This window comes from Corvus brachyrhynchos, unplaced genomic scaffold (genome assembly GCF_000691975.1).
Source record: "Corvus brachyrhynchos isolate BGI_N302 unplaced genomic scaffold, ASM69197v1 scaffold4, whole genome shotgun sequence".
Lineage (NCBI taxonomy): Eukaryota > Metazoa > Chordata > Aves > Passeriformes > Corvidae > Corvus > Corvus brachyrhynchos.
Genome location: NW_008237878.1, coordinates 5,599,056 through 5,604,889, shown reverse-complemented (window position 1 = coordinate 5,604,889; position 5,834 = coordinate 5,599,056).

The following is a 5,834-nucleotide window of genomic DNA, read 5'->3' as shown; positions in this document are numbered from 1 at the left end:
TTTTTCGGCGGTGATTAAACATTTTTGTTTAGTAGCGCAGGTTCCCAAAGCGTTTCACTGCAAGTTTTAGCTGTTGCACGCTTGCAGGAACAAAAAAGGCGTTGTACACATCGGAGTGGCTCCCGCGAGCCCTGATCTCCGCGTGGTGCGGGAAAGCAAAGTCACTTTTCTTTTTTTATGAAGGAGTTGGCAACGTAATTCAACCCGGTCTTGGTGACACCTCGAAATGCAATAAACTAAAACCTGGGCAGCCTTCAGACAGTCTGAATGGTGACAAACATGTTATCACCCATGCCATGAAGAACTACGGCTCACTCTTCCTCCAAGGTCACTCCTGAAAACCTGGGAAATCAGGGGAGAGAACGTGTGCACGTGGCCATTCACACTTGTGGCTTTGTTCACAGATATATGCTGCAACGTGACATTTATTCCAGCCCCTTTTAATGTGGAAAAACAGACACTCTGGAAATACGTGGAAATGGGGAGAAGCTCGAGAGTGGCAAAAGGATGGAATAATATTTTTTTCCTTCTTTTCCCCATCCCTCCATCCTCAGGAGGCCCCACAGGGATGTCCCAGTGGCCCCAGCCATGCTGTTGGAGCAGCTCAGGGGGGCCAGGTGGAGGGGGTTAGCAGGGATGGTGTATCCCAGTGTATCCCTGGAGATGATCTGCACCTGCTGCAGAGAGGTGGAATGGGTCTGGGAGATAGGAGCCAGTGTGGGCAAAGCCAAACCCCAGCCTGACCCTCCATTCCCCCACTGCCTCAGCTTCCCCCAGCCTGGGTGAGGGCACAGAGGTGTTGCCAGAGGTTGGCACGTGCCCAAGGGTGTTTTCAATAAGCTGCTTGTAGGTAGAGGTTGTGCAGCAGCGGCCAGAGCTGTGCTCACCTCCAGAAAACAGGGAGCAGCCCTGCTCCCAGCAGCACACCTGGGAGGGGGATGCCAGAGTGGCTTCCCCAGCTGGGCACCCACTAGCCTGAGGCACCTGTGCGCCCATAAAAACCCACACCCACACCTTGCCTTCCCCTTCCTTTGCTCTCTGCTTCCTTCTGCTCCTTTGTGGAGAGGGCAGATGGCCGCATTTTTAGGGCTAATACAGATATATGTATTTTTAAACTTTGGATCCTGGGATTTGGATGTTTGGTGGTTTGTTTTTTTTGGTTTGGTTTTTTTTCTTTTTTTTTTTAAGGTGGCTGTATTTTTAGGCTCGAGGTTTGGACTAAGGAGAAGAAGGCTGAAAGAGTGGCCTGAGCTGAATATTTGAAGGAGGTGTTTAGAGCATCACCAAACACAGGTGGGTTTCTTTTTTAAGTTTTGTGGTTTCTTTTCTTCCCTTCTTCATCCTTGCCATCCTAGTCAGCAGCTGTTCATTGTGGTTGCACACCTGAGGTCTGCAGTCCTGAGAAAGCCTTTAGAAATCTGGGAGTAATTGTGTCCTGCAGCTAAAAGAAGGTGTTGCTTTGCCTAGGGTGTTAGCACCCTCTCCTCGGGGTAGTGGTGTTGATCTTTTCTCACAGCTCTGGCTCTCTTGTGATATCAGGTAGGGGCTGAGCTGCCCCAGTGCTAGCAGTGTGGGTGTTATGGAGGGGCTGTGGCAGAGTTCACTGTGAGCATTCCTGTCCTCCAGCAAGTGGGGATGTTTGTGTGCTGGTGGCCACTGGGGCTGTTGGGAACTGGAACTGTGCTGGGTACCATGCTGAGTGCTGTTCAAACCCAGCAAAAATGGGAAAAACAAACAAGTCTCCTTTGGGCTGCAAATATTTAGATTATTTCCAGTGGCCAGTTAGTGCTGGGGGGAGCCTGGAGGATGTGGGTCTGCTGCCTTTTTCCAGGAGCAGGGTGGCTGTTCATGCTGGGAGAAAGGGGCTCCTTCCAGCCCCAGGGGCCTGGGGGGCTGGCAGTGCCCCCAAGGGGGTGCTCTCTTCTCCCCTCCCCAGTGAGCCAAATGCCATGTGGTTCATTCAGGGCCATGGTGAAATGCCCCAGTTTGGCCCCTGGTTGTTTTTCTGCCTCTCAGTGACATCTGGTGCATTGCTGTGAGTTCCCAGAAAGAGGCCCTGATGGAGGATGTCAGGGTAGGAAGAAAGGAGCTGACCTTGCTATTAAAAGGCAACAGAAATGGAAATGTTTCAGGCTGTTTCTAGCAGACATGTCTGAGAAGAAAATCTCCTTGCTCTATTCCATCAGGCCCTCGTGGGCAGCTTTTCTCTGCTAATTGTTCACTTGATGCTACACTGGAGATGCATAATTTATCCTTGTCCCCATTGCTGTGCCTGAAAAGATCTTGTGGAGTTTGAGAGGGATTTAAGTTCTACTGATCCCTCACGACTTTGTACGTTTCTGGTCTTACAGTGACACCAACAGCCCTGATGCTGTTGGATCAAAGATGCTGGTCTCGAATGAGAAGAGTTCGGGCCCCGATCCTGCTTTGAGTCCTAAGAAATCCTGTTGAATCCAGCTCAGCAACCCCAGCAACATTTCTTTAAAGAGGGAATTTCTCGCAAATCTCTGATCCCTGCTCTGAGCAGGGCCCTATGGAGGAAGGAAACCTTGCCATTGTACGGCTGCTCTCGTGATGTGGGAGGAATTGAGTAATTATTGAGATTAGCAAGAATAAGCTTTGCTTACCACTTGAGATGAATGAATGTTTTAAACCCTCTTGGCTTTTTTGGCTGAAATCAAATGTGGCATCAGTGTAACATCTGTATCCACGATCTGGGGAGTGGAAGACTAACCTTTCTTGATGCAAGGCATGAACTTGATTTAAAAGGGCTTTCCCTCAATTTTGTTCCCCAGTGCTGAGCGATCCTGTGGGGAGCAGGGACTGCTCTGCCTGCCTGGAATGGACAGGGAGGAGGGAGGACAGCGTGATAGGCTGTGCTGGATATTTGGAGAACGATGAAAGCAGCGCCTGTGAAATGTGACTGGGGGTCAGCCTGTGTGCTAGAGGACAGTGTGGGTATGGTGACAGCACAGTGACAAAAGGCAGCCATTGGGAGGGAGATGTACAGATAGTCCCTGCTGGCCACAGAGCCATCGTCTCCCTGCTTCAGTCTCCTCTGAGCTCTTGTCCGCTAAGCCGTGGCTGACAGCCTATCTCAAAAAACCCGAACAGTACATCAGCAGCAAAGGCATAAATCATCCCAGGTGCCACCTACCTGTGCCCCTGTGTGTGGTGCACGACAGGGAGCTCGGGCTTTGCCCTGGGAAGCGCAGGGCCCGGAGTGAGTTGACAGCCAGCACTGGCCAAAGTGTGGGTGGTGCAGGGGGCTTGGTAGCAGTCACCAGAGCCAAGGATTTAAGTGAGTAAGGCCAAGAGCACAGGCAGCTGCTCTTGACTTCAGCCACAGTGCTTCTATTGTTCAGCCCAAGGTTTTCCAGCCACTGCCTGTGGACATGCCAGTGGTGCTGCCAACAGCTGTCTCACCAGGACCAGAGCAGTGGGAAGCATCAATGAAGCAGCTTCCAGAAGCCGTGGGCACAGAGCAAGGACAGCCAAAGGCTTTCTGACCTCTGCCTTCAAATGCTTTTTGATGATGAAAGTGGCTCTTGTGAGATACCACGATCTCTGTGGTGCTGAGAATGGGTGGGCACTGCTTGGGCTAGTGGCCTGTGCTGCTGTGGCAGTGGCCAAGGTTGGGCAGGGAGGTCAGTGTGCCCCAAATGGAGAAGACTGATGTGCCCAGTGCAGGAGCTCAGGGGTGAGCTCTCCTGTGGGGTTTCTCCATCCTCACTGCATTTAATCTGTACTGGGGTGAAAGCATCAGCTTCACCATTGTTTTCACTTGGCATGTTGGTCTTGGTCTGTTCTTACTTAACAGTGACAAATCTCTGAGCAGAAGAGCACCTAATGACTTTGTATTCTATTCCACAGAGAGGGGAGATGGCATTTAAGAGAGCCCAGGAGCCTTTCACCACTTCAGGGGCCTGGCCTAGGGCTTGTTGGAATAAATCAGCCTGGCATGCCTCTGCCTGTCCCTGCAGAGTGAACCCCATGTGTGTTGGAAGGAGGCTTTTTTTGCTGTGCCAGAAAAAGTGCAACACAACCCGAGAGCAGGGTAGGAGCCCAGCTCACCTGCCACACTCAGGCAAGTGGCACATGAAGGGGCAGAGCTGCATCCCTCAAAGCCCCTGCACATCTGAGCCACTCGAAGGCTTGTTGCTCCAGCCCCACACAGGCGCCATTCAGGTCAGTGGGTGGACGCAATGTCCATAACTAGGGAGTCTCCAGGAAGGTCCTCTCCCCTTCAGGGACTAAGAGAGCTGATGCTGGGAGGCAGAGCACATTGCCTTTGACTACTGTAGGCTCTTAAGACCTGCTGGAGCATCTGGTTGAGCCACTGTTGGGGGCAGCAGGGGATGCTGGAGCTGCTCCCCCAGCCAGTTCCTGTGCTGTGTGGATGTGTAATGCACACCAGCACAGTACACACTGTGCAGAGTGTGTGACTGGGGATGCTGTATTTATTTAGGTGGTGAAGGTGAAATGAATCTCTGCCATTTCCCTCTGGGCTGAATCTTTACCTGCTCTCCCAGCTGAAAGCAAACACTGCTTCTCTGCACCACGGGAACCTCCTCCCAGCTCAGTGGGATGTTTCCTGGATTTGGGGAGTAAAGCCCTTTTCCCCTCCACACCCCCTAATGCCAACACTCACTCCCCCTTCTCCCCCTTGCCCTTCTTCTCACTCACTTTTGCTTTCATTTCCACAGGTCGGTGGGGCTGCCACTGCTCTGCCTCCTTTCCTCTTGTTTTTCCCAACTGTTTTGAAGCCCAGTAGGTGGCTTGGGACAGAAACCTGCCCAGCTCATGAAAGCCATAGAAACACTTCCTATAGGGCTGATAAAAGCAGGGTGGTGTTTTTCCTTTTTTTTTTTTTTTTTTTAACCAGAGCCCAAAATAGCCCTTTCCACTGCAACAGGCTCATCACCACCGAGTCACCTTGGTGCAGTAACTGCAGATCCTTCTGAATGATGATGCTTGATGCTCTGGAGGAGGCAGCCAGGCTGCTGTTCTTCCCTGGCATGCACAGAGAGCAATGGCACTGGGATGGGTGGAGTCACTGGGAGCATCCTTCAAAGCAGTGCTTTCCTCAACCTGTTGATCTCAACCCTTGCCTGCTGGGCTGTTCTCAAGGCTCCTAAACAAAGCCCATCCTTCATTAGGTGATGTGGCTACATTTTCTTCAGAATTGGGGGCTTTCTTCATAAATCACTTTTTTTTTTTTGCCAAACTAAGAGGGGAAGAGAAGGGGAGGAAGGGAAACCCCACAGCTCTTGTCTTGGTGGCTTGTCATGCCTGCCTTTAATTGACAGACCTTGTTATTAATGTTTTCCAGCCGCCTCTCATCCAGGGCTCAAACCTCCCTTTTAAAGCCCTGTCATGTTAAAAATTGACATGTGTTGACTTTGGCCTGGGAGAAGCCAGGCCCTGGCTGTAGGTAGGAACTGCATGTGTTTAGTCTGGCTTACATTTTATTTTCCCCTTTCATCAAATTAGTTCAGCTGTATTTTTTTTTTCTGAAGGAAAGAAAAGAAAAGAAAAACTGTTTGACAATCCGAGGCTGTGGGTTAGAATTGCAGCATTGCGTTAAAACAACAAAAAATAGCTTACAAATGTGGGCTGCATCACGTCGGGTGGAGATGGGGCCACTGGAGCAGGGATGGGAAAAGCTGCTGCAAGTAAACACTATCTCTGAGGAAGCACAGAGGTTCCTCCTGCAACCCCTCAGCCCAGGCTGCTTGTCTGATTTATTCCAGTTGAGCTTGTTGCATTAGCCTTTCTAAAATTAGTGCTATCCTAACTGCACCAGGTTTATTCTCCCCTTCTCCTCGCTCAGC